Source organism: Arvicanthis niloticus, chromosome 2 (assembly GCF_011762505.2).
Source record: "Arvicanthis niloticus isolate mArvNil1 chromosome 2, mArvNil1.pat.X, whole genome shotgun sequence".
NCBI lineage: Eukaryota > Metazoa > Chordata > Mammalia > Rodentia > Muridae > Arvicanthis > Arvicanthis niloticus.
The window spans coordinates 29,450,549-29,474,518 of record NC_047659.1 but is presented as its reverse complement, the minus strand read 5'-3'; positions in this window follow the sequence as shown (position 1 = coordinate 29,474,518).

The window sequence follows — 23,970 nt, the reverse complement described above, 5'->3', positions numbered from 1 at the left end:
TGATACAAGGTCTTACTGTGTAGCTCTGAGTGTCCTGAAACTATAGACAAGGCTGGTCTCCAACTCAGAAGAATCTGTCTGCCTGCCTCCTGAGTGCTGAGACGAAGCTGTGTGCCACCACTGCTGGTTTGTATTGTATATTCTTGTCTTATTGGTGTTATAAGCCTCGGGATTCTAAGTTTGATTTAAATGAAACCACAAAGTTGAAAATACCAAACCATGGTATATAGAAACATGAACAAAACTTAATTTGTTTCCCCTTCCCCCTAAAAAAGGATTTTAACAGATTTATGCAGGGTAAGAGATAAAGATCTTTAGGGAAAGGGCAGTAAATTCCCAAGTGTGGGTGTGAGCCTATCAAGGGAGGGTGGCAAGTACTTCTAACAGTCATATGAAGTGTGGTGGCCACTGAATCACAGTGTTCAAAGCATTCCTGGTTTAGGAAGTGAAGTCATGGGGTGGTCTGGGAAGCAGTGCTAGAATTTGGGACTAAGGCAGAAGTTCCATGAACCCCTGCTGTGCTAGGTTATAGGTAAAGCATGTTTGTAATTGCTTACAAGAGTCTCGGAAGGAGGTTACATGTTTTACAGCTGGGAGAGCAGGCACAGCAAACCTGTGGATCATGTCTTCTTAGGTCTTACACACGGCTCATTGCTGTTTTGCCATTCTTATTTGAGGTGGGGTATTAGTCCTGTGTTCACAGTTTCCAGAGAGTTTTGTTGTGAAATTCTTATTCTTTGAAATTATTTATTCTTAGTCTGTGAGAGGCCTCAGCCTAACTGCATGGTGAGGAGGCTTCTTCCCATTCCCATGTCCCTGAATTGTCCCTTTTGGGTCTGTTTCCATCTCCTACTCTGAGAGGTTAGCCCCTTAATCTTAAAAATCAATGGTGGCTGAAGATCTGTCTTCTGAAACTTTTCCTGCTGAATAGACAGACCCTCTCCAATCAGGAATTGTACAGAGGACCTGGAACCCCACAGACAGATCAATTCAGGATGCAGAAGACATGTCAAAACACTCTGGAAGAAGACAGCTCCATAATGAACAATGCCTGGAAGAATGGATAGCCACCAAGAGCATGATGTGCAATGCAGAACTGCTCCTTAAAATGGACCAACTGGCATCTCTGGATCTGTAGTCTTTGGGCTCTTGGGAAAGCTTTTATTTATCTTGCTGGTTTTGTAGTTATGGAATTGAACCTAGAGCCTCACACTTGGTAGCCAAGGCTTTTGCCATGGAAATACACCCCCAGCCAAAGTTTATTTTCTAATTCACTCACAATGTATCAAACCTGCACTAAATAGTCATTTACCTCTGAGAGGGCTGAAGAAGAAATCTTTAAAAATAAAAAAAAATAAAAATAAAAATAAAGATTCTGCCAGCTAAATGTTTAAGAATAGCAACGCCTTTTATCTTCTAACACAACCACCAAATCCTGAGCCCCTGTGGCTGTTACACAGCTTACAGCTGTCAGTCCTAGTAGTCATTTGACTGAGAGGAGTTTGGTTTTATTGTTTCAGTAGTATAAATTGTACATGATCTCAAATGAGCCTACAATTCCTATTGTTAACATGTCTTCCAAGACACTGTATTTGTTAAATAAGCACAAAGGGCACAGGAAGACCTCTTTATTTGGTTCTTTAAAAGCTTAACTGGTCTTGGGATAAAAAACAATATCTCCTTTTTTAGATTTCTTTGGTAACTGTGAGTTGAAACATCACAGATTCAGAGTCCTTTTCTGAGTTGTATAAACTTTCTGCCTCGTTCGCACTTTTACTGGCTGTGTGAAGACTATTAAATGATTTGTCCCCGGCCATTGCCTTTGGAGCATTTTCCCTTGAGATTCATCTTCATACATAGCTTTAGTTGTATGTGTGAGTCTGCCTCTGGTTTGTGCCTCTGCTCAGAGTAGTTGTGAGGTAGGTTAGTGACTACACACTGCTACATGGCTACTGATTATTTCCTGTGCACCGAGGACCTTCTGTTGCTTCCCTCTCCGGTAATGTGTTTGCAGCCGAGGTGAGAGGGTCAACCGAGTAGGCTTTTTAAAAAAAAAAAAAACTCTTTTACAGCTTATCTCCCCTATTTGCCTCACCTGCTTAAGGTTTTGCCTCGTTTTCAAGATCCCAGTTAAGCTGCACATGCACCAGAGTTCAAAGGTAAAGGTAGGTATTGGAAGTCATGTGTTAATTCTTTCAACTGGTTCATCCAGTGTCCATCCTTAAATGGCCAACATATGAATGGATAGTTTAATCACTGTGCTGGTGAAGGGAAAGGGTGGACAAGTGTGACGTGGGAAGAAGGCAGGATACCCTGAGTCAAGATGATCTCGCTTATATGAGAGCTACAGAGAAGACTTAGGCGGTACTTTACACTACTAGGACTGATCAAAGTTTCACTGAGATTTGAAAGTAGCACTGAATCATTTTTGTTGCTTTCAGAGAATCTGGTGAGGGCCCAGTTGGCACAGTGCTTGCCTGGCATGCAGGCCGCCCTGGGTTCTGTCCCCAGCACTGCATAAAAGTAGGCATGGCAGTGCACACCTGTGTTTCCAGGACTTAGGAAATAGAGGCAGGGGGATCAGAAGTGCAAGGCTGCTATTGTTGGCTACATAATGAGTTCAAAATGGGCCTGGGCTACATGAGGCCCTGTCTTAAACCACAACAAAGGGGATTATATTAATAGGAATGGAAAAGAACACAGACAAGTTTTAATTTCCATTTGTAAGTAAGTGAGATGGCCCTCAGGTGTGAGGTCTGGCTAACTGGGTAGACATTAAGGCACAGAATCATTTGCATCCTATGTGGAAACTTGAGATCTGAAGCATTTTGACAGAATTCCTGTCAATTATTTTATGTATAAAAGAGTTTGCCAGTTTCATTTATTGCCTTACTTGGGCTGCTTTTGAAGGATTCTTGAGACAGCTGCCTCCATTCTGAAGGTTATTTTTAAAAATATAAAATAAACAAGCACAATGCAGTGAGTGGGGAAGGCATGTTAGTTTCAGCAGCGGACTGACGCAGCCAGCAGAAGCTACTGGGTTATACCCGCAGGTCTACACGTGTGTGCCTAGACTTGAGCACATTTCCAAAGCTGCGAGGCTTCAGCCTTATTACTATCTAAACTTTTTTAAAGATAGACTTTTTCCATAACTCATATGTGAAATCCTATTGAAAGAAAGCAGATAAGATTGACATATCAGATGTATGCGTATTTTGTAATTTAACATTAACATTGACTTTGTGAAAATGGCATTTTAACCAACATAAAAATCGTTGATCGGGGACTAGCTACAACAGTGGTTTGTCAATTAAATTTTTTTTGTTGTTTTGAAAAATCCTTTGATTAAAAAGGGAGTTTTAAAAACGACTCCACTTTTAACGTGTCTTAGCACTTTTCCAGTTGCTGTGATACTCTGACAGAGGCAGGGATATTTTGGTGCCCAGTTCAGGTCATCATTGCAGGGAAGTTATAGATAATCAAAGAGCCCAGCAAGACAAAACAAAGCAATCTTGAGCAAAAAGAATGAAGTAGGAGACATTGCACTACCTGATTGCAGATGTGCTACAATGCCATAGTAGCCAAAATCCAGCTTAGCATTACCGTAAATGTTAAACGTTGACGAGACAGAACTGAGCTCAGATGTAAACCCACATAGCCACAGCCAACAGATCTTCAACAAAGGCGGGAAAAGGTGTTGAGGAGCATTCCCTTCTATAAATAAACCATGCCCCTGTGCAGGCGAGTGAAAGTAAATCCCTCTCCTCTGTTAAGATAATCAATTGAAAATGGATTAGACTTTGCACAGGGCCTGAAACTGTTCCTTCCACCTAGAAGGCCCTCTCCTCCTGGTCACAAAGAGCATCCTTTGTTATTAAATTAGAACCAAAAAACCCATAAGAATGAAAAGCCTATAATGAAGAGGCACATAGGCAATGTGTTTTATTTTGAGCTGAGGGGGTGCTTTGAGACAGGCTTTCTAGTGGTTCTGGCTGTTCTAGAACTGGCTATGTAGACCATGCAGGCCTTGAACTCACAGATCCTCCTGTTTCTACCTGTAATATGCTTCTTTTTATTTTCCCACTCTGATTTCACATCGCTAATTGAAATTAATATGCTCTCATAGCACATGTCTGCTTATAGCAGACAACAAGCTAACAAAATTAAAGCTTAGATATTTGTAATGCATGTTTCTAAAACACGACAACTCACTTTAAAGGAGGAAGTCAGACATTCTTGCTAAGCTCTGATTCTGCCTTGCTAATGGTAAGAGGACAGGAAAAGCAGGGTTGTGAGAGTATCCATCAGAAAAGACCACTCAGACATGGGCTCAACCCAAGAGAATGTTTTTATTAGTCAACCAGCAATTACTCTGGGAGTTCAGGACCCAAGGACAGCTACAGGTTTTTTTCAGGGTGAGCTTTTAAGCACAAAAACATACCCTGGGTTGACACACTTCTGTTAATTAAGAACAGTTAACCAGAAGCAGGATTACGGTAGCCAAAAGTCAAGGTTAGAACATTTAGGAGCTTTCCCAGAACTGTGGACTTGGATGCATTAGGACTTTGTTCTCTTTTGGGGGAGGCGTTGTTGCCTGTGTACTGGGTTCTAGGGCCTGGATGGTACTTCTCTCATGGTGTCAGTTGTGTGAAGGTCTGGAGGCCTGTTAAGTTCTAGAGACAAGTAGCAATAGCATCCTGAGGGCTGTGAACAGATGTGACTGTGCTCTGCCTGTGTGAAAAGGAGCCAAACTGTGAGGACTAAAGTCTTACTCAAGGGGAGAGTTCTGGCGATGTCCTTGCCATAGACAGTATGTCCTGCAGCTGGTTCTGTCACTCTAAGAAGAGGCTCATTTAAAAAAAGATCATGAAGTAATTTTCAGGTCAGGGGCTGTATTTTAAGGGAGATGAGCTTGTAGTTTACTCATTAAAGTAATTAAAGGAGGAAACTTTATGGCTGCCCCCTTTACACACACACACACACACACACACACACACACACACAAGAAAAAGAGAGACAAAGAGACAGAGAGAGACAGGCAGAAGGAGAGTACATTATCAAGAGACAGAGAGAGGGAGAGGGAGGGAGGGAGGGACAGAGATAGAGAAACAGAGACACAGAGACAGATGGAGGGAGGGAGGGAGGGAGGGAGGGAGGGAGGGGAAGAGAGGGAGAGAGTTTTGTTTTCTTAGTGTATTAAAGATGATTAGAGTGGCTTACAGACTATGGTCTAGCTAATCCAACAATGACTGTCTACCTACAGAAAGTGCAAGAATCCTGTGGTTGTTCAGTTGATGAGGCTGAATGTCTCTGATGGTCTTCAATATAAGCAGGAGTCCCAAAGTAGGAGGCTCTAATGCTAGTAAAGAAATGGTTCTGCCAGTAAGAGCTAGGACAACCAGGCTTGCAAAAGAAAAGAGAGAGAGAGAGAGAGAGAGAGAGAGAGAGAGAGAGAGAGAGAGAGAGAAAGCAAAACCTTCATTCCTCCACGTCCTTTATATAGCTTGCTTCCAGCAGGTGTGACCCAGATTAAAGGAAGGTCTTCCCACTTCAAATTCTTTAATTAAGAAAAATAACTCACCAGTGTCCCCAGCTGCTTGGGGTTTTAGTTAATTCCAGATGTAGTGAAACCAAGAACAGCCATCACAGCATACAGTTAGAGTAGTTTGTATACCCTACAATGGGAATTCAAGAGAAGATGCAAGAGTTGGAAGGTTGCTTTCGCAAGAAAGGCTTTTGGGCAGAGGAAGGGGAGGATTTTGATGTCTAGAACTGAAGGCTGTATTGTTAATCTCACTGAAGACAATGAAGAATTGGGTTCCAGAGGTATTAGTTTTAGTTGTTAGTTCCTCAATGTGAGGTTAGTACACTGTCTTAGTTAGGGTTTCCATAGCTGTGAAGAGATGCCATGACGAAGGCAACCCTTATAAGGACATTTAACTGGAGCCGGCTTACAGGTTCAGAGATTAAGACCATTATCATCATGGCAGGAAGCATGGCACCATGCAGGCAGACATGGTGCTGGAGGAGCCAAGAGTTCTACATCCTGAGCCGAAGGGAACCAGAAAGAGACTGTTTTCTAAGTCCTCCAGGACTCAAACAAGGCCACACCCACTCCAGCAAGTTCACACCCACTCTAGCAAGGCCACACCCACTCCAGAAAGGCCACGCCACCTAATTGTGCCCTCCCTGAGCCAAGCATATTCAATCCACCACACACACACACACACACACACACACACACACACACGTAAATGCTTGAGCCTTGATGGTCTCAAAGCTGGAGTCAAATTCTGTACCCTCATATGCTTGAACGAGGTGTACATTAGGGAACCAACAGCCTGGGCAGAAGTCAGTATGCAGCTCTTAGGGTATCATTATAAATGCAAGAGCATTATACCCAATAATTCTCGATACACTTCTATCTTTTCACATATTCTTTCCCTTTTCCTCGTGTTCAAAAATGCATCCTTTGGGGATCGCATAGATATGATAGGCACAACATCTTATTTATATCAAAGTAAAATTTACCAGGCATTTTGTATCCATCCCTCCTCCACCCCTTGTGTTTGTGCCGTGCTAGGGTTCAACTCCAGGACCTTGTGCACAGTAAGTATTCACTCTATAATTCAGTCTAGGATGAGGGATCTAGAAAATTGTAACACTTGTTTCTCAGGCTGCTTGATGTGCTGGAACAGTCTTGGAAACAAAGTGTACAGGGTGCTAATGCGACAGGAGATGTTAAGGACCACTGGTGATAGGAGCTGCTACCTAACACCCTGAAGTGGCCTGGGCTTCAGTCCTTGTGGAATGGGCCGTCCTTCTGCCTTATTGGGTGTCAGGAGCAGGTAGGGTCTTCTGTTCTTTGTGCCTCCTGACTTCTTCACCCCTCGGTCATGGGCAGTACTTGTGAAATGCCCACAACCTTGCACATTCAGGGTTTACTTTTCCATGACTTTTCGACCCGTATAGCCGATGTCATTTCCACCGTATATGCCATGTGGTCATGGCAGCTCATCTGGATTCTAGGGCTCAGAAAGAGGCTATAGAGCAGTGGTTCTCAACTTGTGGGTAATGGCTTCCTTGAAGGGATCATATACTAGATATCTTACATATCAGATATTTACATTATAATTCAAAACAGTAGCTAAATTATAGTTATGAAGTAGCAGTGAAATAATCTTATGGTTGGGGGTCACCACAACATGAGGAACTGTATTAAAGGGCCATGACATTAGGGAAGGTTGAGACCCACTGATACAGAGGATTACTGAAGCAAGCTGGCCAGCAAGACCATCTGTATCGTCAAACTCTATGTTCAGCCGAGAGATACCCTTTCTTGATGAATAAGGCAAAGCCATCAAAGAAGAGTCCCAAATAAGACAGAATCTGAACCTTGGGTCTTCTCAGGCACACATACACATTCTTGAAATATGCATATACATGTATATACATATACATATTTACATGAAGAAAGAAATATAATAATTATAATAATCATAGCATTTGGTTAATTCAGATAGGGAACAGATCAAGAAAGGACAATAGAAAGAGGTGGCATTGGAATTATGTCTTAAAATAAATTGATAAGGTTAAAGTGGAGGAGATAAATATTTTTGGCAGAGAAAACATATACAAAGCTAAGAAACTATGAGATGAGACAGTGTGTCCAGAGAACTATGGGCAGTGTGAGTGGACAGCACTGCAAAGCTGTAAGGCAAGACTGAAGATACGGTTAAACTGTGCTAGCTTCAAAGAGAAGAGACTTGAGACGTTTTTAGGATGTAGGTCTTGCCGTCTCAAGGGAAGACATGATCTGCACAGGAGGAACAGCTAGCTCAGAGAGGCTCTGGGGCTCCCAGACTCCAGGCTGAGAGAAGAGCTTGTACAAAGGCCGCCAATGCAACAGGAATAGACAAACAAAAACCAGGCATGGGAAAAGGAGAGAATTAAAGGTTTTATTTTTAATTAATTATTTTATTTATTTACATTCCAAATGTTGCCCCTACCTCTCAGGGGCCCCCTTCCCAGAGTTCATCACCCCATCTCTCTTCCCCTTTGTCTCTGAGATAGTCCTCCCCAGGACAGCCCCCATCCCTGGAGCATCAAGTTTCTACAGGATTAGGCACATTCTCTCCCAGTGAGGCTGCTTGGCACATATGCAGCAGAGGAATTTAAGTTTTTAAAAGTGAGACATTTTGAATGCAGTTTTGCATAAGCCAAACTAAGACTCTGAAAGGTCCTTCCTGTGTAAGACAATCTCATCATTCTCCTACAGGCCATTCCTCCTTTCCTGGAGTCTACGACAGGTGATGATGGCCCAACAACTGCAGGCAGAGAATTCTGGGAAGAGTTAAAGAGAAGTTCAGAAGAATTGCAACTGAGAAAACAAGTAAAGTTCTTGCCTGGGAAGTTGGAGGACCCAAGCTTAGATTCCCCAGAGCCTACAGTGAGGAACTCTGGGAGGGGGGACCAGGAGGTGGGGGCAACTTTGGAATGTAAAATTTTATAAAATTCCAGGCACACTTCAATCCCAGTACTGGAGAGAAGAAGCTCATTGGCCAGCCAGAACAACCTCATCGGTAGGTTCCATTGAGAGACCCTGACTCAAAAAAACAGTGTTGATAGTATGCTGGTTCATTTTTTATTGTTCAGTTGCCACCAACTAAGTCAACTGGGAATAGGAAATCTCAATTGAGGAGTTACCTCTAGCAGATTAATCTATGGCACATCTGTCAGGCATGTTCTTGATTATTAGTTGATGGCCTAGCCCATGGTGGGTAATGCTGCCCCTGGGCAGGCAGTCCTGGGTTCTATAAGAAAGAAGGCTGAGCACCGAGTCAGAGAGAACAAGCCAACGAGCAGCACTCATCTGTTATTTCTGCTTCAAGCTTCAGCCTCGAGCTCTTGCCTGGGTGTCCCTCAGTGATAGGCTGTAATCTGTAAGGTGAAATAAGCCCTTTCCTTCCGGAGTTGCCTTTGGTCATGGTGTTTATCACAGCAACAGAAAGCAAACTAGAACAAACCGATAGAGCCTGAGAAAAGACACCCCCAAGATGGTCCTTGACCTCCAAATGTACAAACGCTCACTTGCATACATGTGAATATTGACATATGGTCAAAGGTGTGGACAGGGAAAGAGGGAGAGGGAGAGAGGGAAGGGGGAAAAGAATGGAGAGAGAGAGAGCAAGAGAGAGAAAGAAAGAGAGAGAAGGTAGATGTAGGAGGAGCTAAGGTGGGAGGAATGAGGAAAGGAAGAGGAGGAGTAAGGGAGGAAGAGGAGAAGGAAGACGAGGGCTAAGGTAGAGACGGAGAATGAGGGGAGGGATATGGGGGGCTGATGTTCGCTTGTCTGTAGCAGTCAAATGTAGTTGGCATATTGGGTTGGGTATTAGGTTACACTTCTAATTGTATGGGCATCTTGTGATTGATCATTACCAAATATATAAGCCTTTGGATAATCTAAGCATTAGAGTCTCATCTGTACCGAGCTCGTGTGGTTGGTGGGATGGTCTGGGCAATGCCCAGCCTTGCAGACACAGCGTGGAAGACTGGCAGAGCCATCTCCCACGCTGGCGTCTCATGGGTGGCAGGGCTGGTGTCTCTGGCTAGCCGTTTCTAGCTGCAGCTAGAAACTAGCTAGGCAGAGACACTACAGCATAGATAGTCGGCTTGACTGGTGGCCCTTTTAAAATAATTACAACAGGTAGAAGAAAGAGAAGGAAAAGAGGAGAGAGAAAATCCTGAGGTTGAGGATATACCTTAGTCAGTAAAGTGCCTGTCATGTAAGTATTATGATTTGAGTTTGAGTTCCAGCATCCATGTAAAAATAAGTTGAGTGTGGTGGCATACATCTGTAACCCTGGCATGAAGGGCAGAGGTCAAAGATAAGGATCCCAGAGCTCATTGGCCAGCCAGTCTAGACCTTATCTTGAAAACGTAATAAGCTGGAGAGAGACCAAGACACTGTGGCCTTCATGTGCATCTGCGCACACGTGAGCAACATGAAAACAAGTCTCAGACAAATAACAAACGACAAGCCTGCTTCCCCATGAGAATCTGGGACAGGATGGTCTAAAAATCTGCAAAGAGCAAACCCTGACGTATTTGCCTGTATAAAAAGGAACGAAAGGCATTCCTAAAAGGAATCCCTGTTTAGAATTGTCACTGCTGTTTGGAATTGTTGGAATCAGACTCTGGCAGCCAGGAGGCTCTCCCCTGTCTGAGACTCAAGCTTGTTTATAGCACGTCCTCCCCACCCAACCCCTTTCTGGGCCAGGCTGGCCCTGAGGCCCTGTGACCTGAAGAGGAAACAGGAGCTAAACATAAACAGCCAAGAGGGACAAATGCAGCCTTGAGAAGAGAGGGAGACACCATTTCCCAAAGACGCTGCTACTGTTCATTCTGTGGGAAGAGAAAGTCTAGCATTGCCTTTTCTTGTTCTTTCAGAGTCAGCCAAGAGCTTAAACATGTTTTCCCTGACACTGGGCTTCCTCCATCTTTCTTTGAAGATGCTGAGTCCCTCAACCACACAGCAGCTGCAGACCTCTGAGGGGCTGGCCTGGGGAAGGCTCTTTTCCTTTCCTCTCTTTCTCTCCCAGCAGCCACCTATGTTTATAGCATGCCTGACTCGTTGTTTTTCTTTAAAATGCCAATAAAATAATACTCCAGTTTTCTTTCTAATCTGTCTTTAGACTCTTAGATTAAAAAGACAAAGAAGCCACTAAAGGCGACCCTGATGTGTTTATAAAAAGCTAAAGAGATATAGAATATGTTCTATGGGTGTGTGGTGGGGTATGGGGGAAGGGTATATCTCAGCGGGCCCAATGCTGAAGCATCTCTTCTCCCTAAGGGATCAGCCACAGGACGGTATAGTATAGAATAGAGTTTATTCAGGGCATGGGGAGGGGAGTTAAGAGGGTAGTAGAGGCAGAGAGAGAAAGAGGGAGGGGGGAAGAGAATAGAAGTAGAGAAGAATAGAGGCTGGCCATGAGCATGTGGAGAGGGGAAGGGGAAGAGAGAAGCAAGAGCCAAGAGAGCAGGAGATTAAGAGAGAGAGGAGGGGGCAAGCAGCCCCTTTTATAGTGGGCCAGGCCTACCTGGCTGTTACCAGGTAATTGTGAGGAGGAGCATACCTGGCTGTTTCCAGGTAACTGTGGGGTGGAGTTTAGGCAGAATCTAATAGATCCCAAATTTCTAGTAGCAAATGGACCCCAAAATTGCTGAATATAAATCAGACGAAGAGTACAAAATTTATAAAACTTCTAAAAAATGCCAAACTATCTACAATGGTACAGAGCAGACTAGAGGTTGTCAGGGGATGAACCCTGGGGAGGTAAAGCTGGTAAAATTACAAAGAGACCAGAGGAAACCTTTGAAGAGGAGGGATATAGTCATTATTTTTATTGTAATGATGGCTTCACACGTATGTACCAACTCAAAACTGTGCAACGTGTACAACTTATTATGTATCAGTTAAACTACAACTACATCACTGGCTGATTTATGAGTTTGTTAGAAGTCTCCAAATGTTTAGTGACAATAATATAACACTTTTTTGCAAGGGCATAGAAAACATACCAATGTCTTCCAGGAGCTGTGAAATTAGTTCACAGATGTGAGTTAACTACAAAGTGAGATGGTAGGCATTTCTTATGGAGGAATAATCTACATTTAATTATTGTAGTGGCTATATGTCTATGTCTGTCAAACTTCATAGGAATATATACTAAAAAGTGTGCATTTCACTGTTATTATACATCACACCTAATTTTAAAAATAGAAAAGATGAGCAAATAATTCTATGAACACCAGATTTTTAAATTAAATTTCTACAGAGTATCACATGTATACAACTAAACATATAAATATTTTCAAATCAAATAATTGCTTATCTGTTTAAAATCAAAATACAGTTATAAAACAACTCTTTAAAATGATTCAATTTTATCAAAATAAGTAATGCTTATTTGATGAAATGAATATTTTCCTGAAAATGAAATGTGTTAAAGTCTCTTCTCTCTTTCTGAATGATTCTTCCTCTCTTTTGGCCCTTTCCCCATCTTGGAGCCTTAAAGAGTAGAAAATCTGAGAAGTAAAATGAGGGGCACACGCCTGTGGTCTCTGCCTTTCCTCATGCTAAGGATGTCTGTCAGTCAGTGCAGAAGGACATCTTCTATTACCTCCACTTTCCTCAGAGATTTGAGACTTGGGATGGCAAGGAGACAAACATGTTGTCCTCTTATGGTCTTCCAGAGTTCTTAGGGTCTCTTGGATCTTTGCCTTTTGGGAGCATCATAATACCATTACAAGTCAGCTCAGTTGAAAATGTGGAAACAGATCATTTGAAGTCATTCAACTGTGATGGATTGAACAACATTCTATGAATAATTGGTGTGTGCAACCAAGTATAACTTAAGGTTTGCCTTGATTACATTATCAGTAGGGAGTAGTAGCATCTGATTCATTCACCTACTCTCAATAACACTCAAGTGACATTTGTCTTCCTTAGGCATTCTATCATCTGAAGGTGGCTTTGGGATCTGGTCCTCCCATAGGTATCTCTGACTTTGTTGAGTTTCCAGTAGCCTGATTTAAGCACATTAAGCAAGAAAGTTTATTTGGTTCACAATCTGAGGCTAAAATTCAACATTTCAGGAAAATCCAAGTGGCAGGACCTTGAAGAAAGTAGTCACATTACAGCTACAGTCAAGAGCAGAGAACTATGGATTAATACACACGTAGTAGTTGTACACACATAGTTGACGGTTTGAATACTCTTGGCCCAGGGAGTGACACTATTAATAGGTGTGGCCTTCTTGAAGGAAGTGTGTTATTATGGCTGTGGGTTTTAAGACCTAGAACTCTGGAAACCAATCTTTTCCTAGCACCCTTCAGATGAAGATATAGAACTCTCAGCTCTTCCTGCACCATGCCTGACTGGACACTGCCATGCTCCCACCTTGATGATAATGAACTGAACCTCTGACCTGTAAGCCAGCCCCAATTAAATGTTGTTCTTATAAGAATTGCCTTGGTCATGGTCTCTCTTCACAGCAAAGAAACCCTAAGATAGATGTTGGTATCAGGAGTGGGGTATTGGTGTAACAGGCCTGACTATGCTTTTGTTTGGAAAAATGTAGATTTTGAGACTTTGGATTTGGAAAGCAGTAGAATGCTTCAAGTGGGGCTTAATGGGCTATCCTAGTAGACTTCGTTACTGAGGGTGACTTGAACAGTGAAGCCTGGCTCTAGAGGTTTCAGAAAAGAAGAATTTTAATATGTGGCTGAGAAACTGTTTTTGTAATATTTTTGTTGCTTTTTGCCCATGTCTGAAGAGTCTGCCTGAGGCTAAGGTAAAGAGATTTATATTAATTACATTGATGAAGGAAGTTTCAAAAAAGCCCAACAGAGACTTTGTTCTCTGGTTAAGTCTCATGAAGAGCATTTTGAACAGCATAGCAAGCATAGAAAGGAAAAATACAAAATATATGGCTCAAGTATTAAAGGGGTACCAGTGTAAAGTCCTCATGAAAGGGAGAAACTCCCCCCATTCAAACCTCAGGAATTCACAGCCACCCAATAACTCACAAGACACTGAACTCGATGCAATCAACAAGAGGTAAATTTCAGTCAGCATGCTGAGGTCAAGACCCATAACCCACGAATGGGGCAGTAGGGTCTGACCCAGAGCTATGGAGCTAGAGGAAATTTAAAGGCAAAAACCACAAGCAAAAAAACACAACCCAGGGGGAAACCACAACCCAGGGGAGTGAAGGGGGTTATTAGAGAGTACCTGTGGAAAGTCCCAGCCCATTATTCAGTTCGTGATAGGGTCCAAGGAACAGTCATGGGGAACATTTTGTATAGGCTATTGTCAAGAGCCTATTCATATTCAACCATCTATCTTGTGGTCAGCCAAGTTCCTGAAACACAGAGCTCACGACCAAGCTGACCTGCACTCTTGGTTCTGCTCAGCCTGCTAGGAGTTTCTGAAAGTTTTTAACCCTTTCACCAGGAAGTGAAATGGACCCCAATCCTGAGTTCAAAGAGAGTAAATTGAATTAAGGAGTAGTGATCTCAGGGCAACATCTTACCCAGATAAACTCACTGTTTGTGTTTGCAGTTGAACAAGAAATGGTTTGGACTTTTAATCTGGAAGGAACTGCAATCCAGTAATGGAAGTTTACTTGTGATTCAGATCTTGAGGAACAGTGGCCAAGCAAAGCTTAGGCCCAACATGGTAGTTAAAGAGTTAAAAAATTTTAAACCTTCCACAGATGGAGTCAAGAGTGCAGATCAGCTTGTTCTGTGCTCTGGGTCCTAGGAAACTAGCTATCCACAAGACAAAATAAACAAGATAAAAGATAAGAGTTCAGAGCTGGGAGTTCAGGTCAGCGTGCCCATGTACCCTGGATACCAGGAACTGAACTGACCACAAGATAGGGTTTCGTGCCCGTGCACCCTGGATACCTAAGTGGGGGTTGTACTTCATTGCTGCCTCTGTGTAGGACAGGCCAGAGGTGCGACCTCAACGTGTTGAAATCAAATATACCTCTTGTTAATTGCATCAAGTTCGGTGTCTTGCAGTTATTGGGGTGGCTGTGAATTCCTGTGGGTTGAGAGGGAGTTTCTCCCTTCCTGGCAGGCCTTACAGTGGTACACAGATTTAATCCCAGGAGACATTGTCAAGCAGATCTCTTGAGTTCAAGGCTAGTCTGGGACGGCAAATTCTAGGTATAGGAAAGCTTAAGTCCAGTTATGGTAGTACACACCTTTAATCTCAGAATTCTGGTGGCAGAGCCATACAGATCTCTGAGTTCAAGGTCAATCTACAGAGAAAGTTTTCAGGACAACCAAATTTAAGCAGTGAGGGAGTTGAAAAACAAAAAGTGGTAGTAGAACAAAGGGCCATGCCCCAGCACCAACAAGCAGTGGAACTCGGCGGCTTTTGCCATGTGGCTCTGGATTTAGAGTCAAGAACAGAAGGGACTACTGGGACAATTGATGCTGGTTAGCTGGAGCTAATAAATAGCAATGATTAAGGAGCGACCAACATCACTGAGGTGAAATCTTCTGGGAAGTGTTTTCTGAGAGCACAAAGAAACTGTGTTCCAGAGACAGCCAAGGTTGTAACTTGTCATAGAGAAGCTAGTCTTGGTAATGTGTAAGAATCACCCAGGTGGTACTGGTTTTGAAGGCATGAAGGGGTCATAGAGAAGAGCTGAGGCTTGACACTGTGAGAGGCCATGGAAAGCCATTGTTGAAAGTGCAACCTCAGCTGCAATTAATGGTCCAGGACTGAAGGGGTCATGCAAAGGAGTTGAAGCTTGGCACCATGAAGAGAGTCTATGAGAGGCTATTGTTGAAGCCTAGTTGCAGTGGAAGACCCCAGTGTACTGAAGATGCCAGTACCATGGGATGATCACCAAGAACAGCAGCAGCAGTGGAGTAGAGTCAACCAGAGCCTAGAGTGCTACAGAGGGCAGAGCTGGAGATGTGATCCAAACCCTTTGGAGGAGCCTAGAAGATTATGTGTGGATCCCAGACATTGGAACAAGAAGCTGTAAAGTTGAAGTTGCCTTGGAGACCCCAAGATGTTTTAGATGCCAGAGCTGTGGGCTATCTGCTGAGGAAATCTTCTAACAGGGAGTGGAACCAACCCAGGAGAAAAAAGTTTGTTGCAGTCAACAAAGATGAAAAAGGATTTGGCGATCCGAAGAATGTTTTTGACATCAGACATGGAGATGCAGAGTTTGGAGTTTGTCCAGCTGGTTTATTGTTTTACTTTGGGGATTATAGTTACATGATTGGATGACTCTCAGAAGAGACTTTGAACTTTGGACTTTTAACATTTTTAAGACTGCTATAGACTATGGGGATTTTGGAAGTTAGACTAAATGTATTTTTTTATTATGCTATTGCTAGGTATGGCTCCCACAGAATCATATGTTTGAACAAGCCTATAGGGGCCAGGGAGTAGAATGTGATGGTTTGAATATGTTTGGCCCAGGGAGTGGCACTATTAGTAGGTGTGGCCTTGTTGGAGTAGGTATGTTACTGAGGCTGTGGGCTTTAAGACCCACATTCTACCCCCCTGGAAGCCAGTCTTCTAGCAGCCTTCAGATGAAGATCTAGAATTCATAGTTCCTCCTGCACCATGCCTGCCTGGGTGCTGCCATGCTCCCACCTTGATGATAATGAACTGAACTTCTGGACCTGTAAGCCAGCCCCAATTAAATATTGTCCTTATAAGAGTTGCCTTGGTCACAGTGTCTGTTCACAGCAATGAAACTCTAAGTAAGACAGAAGTTCTCAGCTCACTTATTCCATTCTTATTCAAGATTTTCCTGCCTAGGGAATGGTGTCACCCACTGGAGCTTCTTTCCTCCTCAGTTTATGCAATCTAGGTTTATGCCCATAGGTCAACCTAATCTAAATCTCTTGTTGAGACTCCCTTCCCAAGTGACTCTAGATTGTGTCAAACTGACAATAAAACTCACCATTATAATGTCTGTACAGTTCATCTGATTTAAATGCCTAAAAAAGAAGGAGCTTTAAAATATTATATATATATATATATAGAGAGAGAGTTTTAAAATATAATATAATATAATATAATATAATATAATATAATATATAGTTTTTAAAATGTGGCATGTAGTCTGTGATCTTGGGCAAGCAGACAAACTTTTTTGACCTCAACTTGTTCCGTAGTAAACTGGAGATATTAACTGGACCAGACTGCACAGATTTGTTGTGAGAATTGGTGAGGCCATCTCCCTGTTTCTCTTATTCTCACTATGATGCCTTTGAAGTCCTTGCTCCATAATGTCATCGAGATGCTGGTACTGTGGTACCCTGAGTGCTGTAGACCCTTTCCTTCTTGAATTCTCTTAAGAGAACTTCAGGACTTGCCATCTGGCTTGACTGTTCCTAGGACCCAGATATAAAATTATTGCTTTTATTTAGAGCTGAATAAAACAAATTAGAATAGCATTATTAGGTCCTGGGCACACAGAGGGCAGTAACAGTGCCAAGAGGAAAATGGCACTTTGGAGATCTGAACAGACATTGTCTTTACTTGGTGCATGTGTTTGAGAGCTTGGTCCCTAGCTAATGGTGCCGTTTGAGAAGGTTATGAAACCATTTGGAAGTGGAGCCTTGCCAGAGGAAGTCTGTCACTGAGGGTGGATTTGCAGTTCTGTAGCCTATCCCTACTTCCTGTTGCCTCTTACCCACTTACCCACACTCAACCCTGTGTACAGAGGAATTATGATTACTCCTGCTTCCTCATTGCCAGGCTAGCCTTCTGTTCTGGCTACCATGTCTTCACCTGAAGCCAAATTGGCCCTTTCTCAGGGCGTTCTACCTCAGCAACAGAAAACTGATATAGGCACTATACTGCAATCTCTTTTTTGATCTTATGATTTCTGCAATTGTTTTTCTTGAGTCTAGAGCTTAGGTGAAAAAGTGTAGTGGCCCAGAGGACTGCTGTCCCATGCAAGTGTGAGGGGCGCTACACATGCGACTTTACATTGTTTACCGGCCACACTGAAACATGTAAGAGAGTACAATTCGTTTTAATAATATATTTTACTTATCTGTTGCCCTAGTTCTGGGAGGGGTGTTTTTTGTTGTTGTTGTTTTGTTTTTTGTTTTGTTTTGTTTTTCAGGGTCCCAGACATGCCAGATAAGCACTCTACTACTGAGGTCCTGTTTCCAAAACTTTTGAGGCATGGTCTCATCAAGTTTTTGATCTTCTCCTAGTTTCCAGTAACTGGGATTATGTACCAGTGCTTTCATGTCTGGTTAGTAATGCTGCAATTTGGATCTTAAATGTTCCACCAATGGCTCCTGTGATGATGATTTAGTCCTCAGCCTAGGGCTTCTGGGAGGTAAGGGCATCCTTCATTGGTGGAGTGCCTCTTAGGCCCAGAAAGTCTCTATTCCACCATGCACCCTCTGCAGGATCTATTACCTTACTACAGGCCTAAACAGAGCCAGCTGCATCCTGTGTTGACAGCATTAAAAGAGTGAGCCAATCAACAGTTTTTGTTATACAAATTGACCACGTCAGCTATTTACTACAGTTAACAGAAAGCTGACTAAGATACTCCCTGTATTCAATATCACACCATGTAATCAACTGTCTTCCTTAGGATTTCTGTTGCTGTGATGAAACACCATGACCAAAAGCAACCCGAGGAGGAAAGGGTTTATTTCACTTACAGTTACTTATAGCAGTCTACGATCAAAAGGCAGGACCTCAAGCAGGGCAGGAATACGGCAGCAGGAGCTGATGCAGGGGACATGCAGGGGCCATACAGAGTGCTGCTTTTGGGCTTGCTCCACATGACTTCCTCAGCAGCCCAGGGGTGGCCCCGCCCACAATGGGCTGATCCGTCCCACATCAATCACTAATTAAGTAAATACCTCCGCCCCCACCAGCCTTGCCTACTGCCCAATCTTATGGAGGCATTTTCACAATCGAGGCTCCTCCTCTCTGACTTGTGTGAAGTTGACATAAAACCAGCCAGGACATCAACATATAACTATTAGTAAGGTATTTTACTCATCATTGCATTGTTATGTATTTTACACTTACAGCATGTTTTAGATTGAATAAGTCACATTTCAAGGGGTGTGTGATCAATGTGACTAATAACTCCAGTTCTAGACAATGCAGGACTGGCGACCACTAGTGAGACAGGAGTTAATTCCCTGCTGGGAGAAAACAGAGGATCATGTTGGAAACATCTGAAGCAAGCACTACTTTTGGATATTTCTATTTCAGACTTTCCTACGTTCCTGAATCAAGACAAAGGGGGCAATCAGTAGACAGTCACTATGGTGGCTTGAATAAGAACTGCCCCCACAGATTCATTATTTAAATCCCAGGGAGTGGCAATAGGAGGCGTGGCCTTCTTGGAGTGGGTGTGGCTTTCTTGGAGGAAGAGTGTCATTGGGGGTGGGCTTTGGGTTTTCAGAAGCCCAAGGCAGGCCGTATGTCTCTCTTTTTTACTTCTGTCTCAGTTCCAAGTTTCAGATGGGACCAGAAGATAGAAGTTTTTTGTGGGATACCTAGGACTAACAAGGGATCTGGTAATTTTAGTGAGAGAAATTTGCAAGGCACGTGATGAAAGGGTTGCAGGGCCCACTCCTCTGCATATGAACACTGCTAAATTAAGAGAGCATCATTGATGCTTGAACACAAACAGACCTGTACCTGAGAGCACAGCTGTGTCTTCCAGGCTGTGCCGGGATGGACCTGGTCAACAAGAGATCTGTACGAGAATGTTCCACAAAGTAGGTCAGTGTCTCTTAGTATTCACTCACCATAGGCTTTCACAGTTAAAAACAAACAAACAAAAACAAACAAACAAAGAAGAAGCACCGAAAAATCGTCCTACTGATTATTCTAAGAGATTTTTCTAGTGCTAATTGGTATTAGCGCTAGTTTTTCTTTTTAATGTTTTTATGTTTAAATGTTTGTTAATCCCAGCACTTGGGAGTCAGAGACAGGCGGATTTCTGAGTTCGAGGCCAGCCTGGTCTACAGAGTGAGTTCCAGGACAGCCAGGGCTACAGAGAAACCCAGTCTCAAAAAAAAAAAAAAAAAAAAAAAAAAACCACCAAAACAAAACAAAACAAAACATTTCAAAGCTATCTTACTGAAATAAATCATTAAAATATATTTCAAGATTCTTAGGTGTTCCTTTAGGCTTTGTCTCTAGATCTAAAATATGTAGTCATGTCCTAGGTTTATGCACCTTTTAAAAGTTGCATATGAATCCATAGGTGAAGCACAGCATTGGGTTCGAATAGTTTAAGATGGAAGTAAATGAGAGCTGGGTGGGGTTGACCACATGTTATGTTCAGCTTATATTTTGAAACATATAACTAAATTTCTTTTCAAAATATGTAGCCAGTTCCTTTACATTCCTACCTATCAAACGACTTAGCATTAGCCAATCCTAGTGAAAACGGCAGCTTATTGTTTGAATTTGTATGAGACAGAAGCTCTCCTCATTTGTGAGTTGGTTCTTTCTTTTTTTTAAATGTCGGACCAACTAAGTCCTGACACTATTTATTGCCTAACTTCTCTTCCTTTGATTAGAAATGCCACTTGTGATGCTTCTATTTTACCGTCTAGTCTATTGTGATCCAAATTCCTTCTGAGTCATCCTACACTATTACAAATCATTTCAAATCTATAATTTACTAGTACAGCTTAGTAGCCAATCTGACTAATTTCTTCAGGTCATTTCTTTTTAATAGTAGTTGGACACAGTAGATCCTGGTAGAGAGGGAACAATTGGTTCTCACTGGAGCTAGTACTAGCCAGCTCTGGCATAACTCAGTCTTGCTGTGCTATATAGTGTTGCAAGGTAATGTAAAGTCCTCATGAAAGGGAGGAACTCGCCCCACTCAAACCTCGGAAATTCACGGCCACCCAATAACTCACAAGACATCGAACTCGATGTAATTAGCAAGAGGTATATTTCGATCAGCATGTTGAGGTCAAGACCCGTAAGCCACGCAGGGGCAGTGGGGTCTGACCCCCTAGCTTTGGAGGTGGAGGGAATTTAAAGGCAAAAACCACAAGGAAAAAACCACAACCCAGGGAGAGTGAAGGGGGTGGGGTATTGGAAAGTACCTATGGAAAGTCTCAGTCTATTATTCAGTTTGTGACAGGATTCAAGGAACAGTCAGGGAGAACATTTTGTATAGGCTATTGTCAAGAGCCTATTCGTATTCAACCATCTATCTTGTGGTCAGCCAAGTTTCTGAAACACAGAGCTCAGAACCAAGCTGACCTGCACTCTTGGTTCTGCTCAGCCTGCTAGGAGTTTTTAAAAGTTTTTAACCCTTTCAGTAACTCTCCCAAGAGAACATACATTCTTTTTTTTTTTTTTAGAACATACATTCTTAAACATTCTTAAACCTGACTAGAAAGTCTGTATTTCTGGCAAGCAGATGCATGGAGAACTTGCCCAAAACATGCAGCCACAAGCCACCCATCCAAAGAAGGTATCTATGAAAACTAACAAATACTTATAACTTATAAGTACTTAACAAATACTCATGAACCATGGGTTTTGTCTCCATAAAGGACAGTTCCCAATGTTCTCTGAGTGTACTTCTTTGGGTCTAGATTTATTCCTATGGTGCTGGCTCCTTCAGGGCTTTTCTTTTTCCTTTGAGGTTTGTGTGTAGACAAGGTAGGTATATCTGGACACAATGTCGTGGACAAGATTGTCTAGTTAAGTGATGTAATATCTGGGCCTGAGTAACTCATCAGTTTTGGATGCTCCCAGGTGGGTGGCCTGGTGGAGTTTGATGACTACTTGTCTTCTAAGAGCAGCAGGGAGTGTGGGTCTCCCCAGTTTGACAAGACTTAGTCTCTGTGTCTTGACTAGCATCTTCCCTTTTTGTCCATTTGGTTTCTTTCTGTGTATAATTTGGGCATTGGAGCCATTTCGATTTAGGCAGGGTGACCAAGATCTGAAGAGTTCCCCTGGAGCCAAGATCTTGTCTATATTTTTAATTTTCTTTCTGGCTGGGGCGAGGATTCCCCTCTCTTTATAGAGGGCCCTAAGGACATGGCTGTGACAAATACACACCTCCTATCTGTGTACACACTGATGCCTTTGCCCTTTCCTTAGCAAAGTGCCTGGGTTAGTGCAGGGGCTCAGGACTTTGTGCTGACATCCCTCCGTTGAAAGACTGGGGCCACACTGTCCTGTCCAAGGTGAAACATGCAGCCACAGCATAACTGATTCCATCTTGAACAAAACTTCTCTCATCAGTGCATCTTCTGCTTCTTATAGGGAGACCTGTGTTGGGTCAGGTCTGATGGATTGGACCACATCACTCACTTCCAAGTGACCATGGAGGGGCTTTGCTGCTTTATCATCTGGTAGTAGGCTGGCTGGGCTGATGGTTTAAATTTTTGAAAAACTGAATACAAGCCTTGTCTAAGAGGAGTACTTGATAATGTTAGACATCTACTTCTCTAGGGTCTCCCTCAGGAGGGATCTATAGAGTTCAGGGTAGTTAGGGATAGTTCCCATCCCAAAGTCAGTTTGTCAGCTTCTTTTACTAGCATGGCTATAGTGGCAGCTACCCACAAGCAAGCCAGACAACCAGCAGAAAAAGCATCAAGTCTTGAAATAGGTAGGCCACTAGCCTCTTCCAGGGTACCAGTGTCTGGGCAAGGACCTTTTAAACATGATGCTCCAGGCCCCATTCACATACAAGGAAGAAGGGCTTAGTGATGTATGGGAGGGTTAGGACCAGTGTAGACATGAGAATCTTCCTGAAGGCTTCAAAAGCTCTAAATTTGGAGACCATTTCTTCTAGCAGCTGGATGTCACCACTACTATCATGCAATGGCTTAGCTGGCTCTGCAAACCTGGGTATCCATAAGGACAATGCACTATTGATCCCAGTAACTCCCATATCTTTTATTCCTTTTCTTTGGCTTAGTCACAGGGATCTGTAGGATCGCGGAGATTCAGCTCTGGGACAGCATTCATTTGTCCCATTCCACGTTGTACCTCAGGTAGGTGAAATGAGGTATACACAGTTGGGCCTTCTTATCTGAGATCCAATATCTGAGGGCCCACAATGCCTTTAATGGGCCTTTGGTTATAGGACAGCAGGTTCTTGTGCTCACAGATAAGCACAAAGTAAACCAGGAATGCTATACACACAGGATTGTCTCTTCAAAAGGAGAGATGTATAATGTGTTTTCCACCCAGAAGGCTGAGAACATATGTGCTTAATAGTTTGGTGACCTCTGTGCTGTCCTCCCTGAGACTCTTATCAGGAGCATTGTTTACTTTGAGACTCATTTCTCAGATAATCTATAGAACCTATCTTTATGGAAGATGCCACTTGTACTTTACAAGAGGTTTGATCATGTCTTAAGCTTTCTTGTATACATGGGATTAAGTTAGATATTACCAAGAAACTTGCTTCTTGGTAATGTGCTATGCTTACATACGCCTGAAATAGATGACCCAGTGTCAGACTTTCAAAGTTTGAACCAGCACCAGCTACTGAGTTGCATTAAACGAGGGTCCCTTCTTGCCTTACATGGATCAACACTCTGCTGTCTGTGGTGTGGTGTTTGCAGACTGCCACACTTGGTGGCCTTTGCATCCTCTGTTCCTTTGAGGCTTTGAGGATACTGTAACAGGGTGCTTTCTGGATACTTTTGCCATAAAGTCAGGCCAGCACTCAAGGCCCCATCAAAGAATGAGAGAGGTTTTGAACCCCTGTGGCAACCTAGTCTACATCAGTTGTCCTGTAGATCCTTCCTTAGGATCTGCCCATTCAAAGGCAAGAATGTGTTGGCTTCTAGATGCCAATAAGAGGTAGAAGAAAGCATCACTGTGTATACTTGATTCTCTGGTAGCAGGAGACCCAGAAGGGTTAGAGACTATGGATGTTTCTACCCTCTGGATGATTTCCTTGAGATCTTTTATGGGTCAATAGTTCTGGGTGCCCAGTTTTAGGACCAAAAACAGGGTTATTTCAAGGAGAATGTCAAGGGATGAGGATCAGGGATGAAGATCACCAATTCACTTAGTCAGCTAATGTATTTAGCAATCTCCTGCTTGGCTTCTCAACTCACATTGACCCATACTGGGGTAGCAGTACTTAGTAACTGAATGATAACTGATGCTTAGTGGGTGGTCAATCCTGGTGGGTTATTCTCAGCCCAGACCCTGGGGTTCTGCAGTTGCAAATCCTGCAAATATCTCAGAGTTTGAGCATTATTTTCAGGTGCTGGACTTGGTGGGAGTATGCATTCCTCCAGTAGGGGGTTAGTCACAGGAATATGAGTTGAGGACAGAGTAGGATTCAAAGTAAGTTAAATAGCAACTCCCCAAAGGATATCGTTGCCCTCAGTTTTTGTAATAAGTATCTCCAATTAGGGATAGGGGCAGTCTGGTATGAC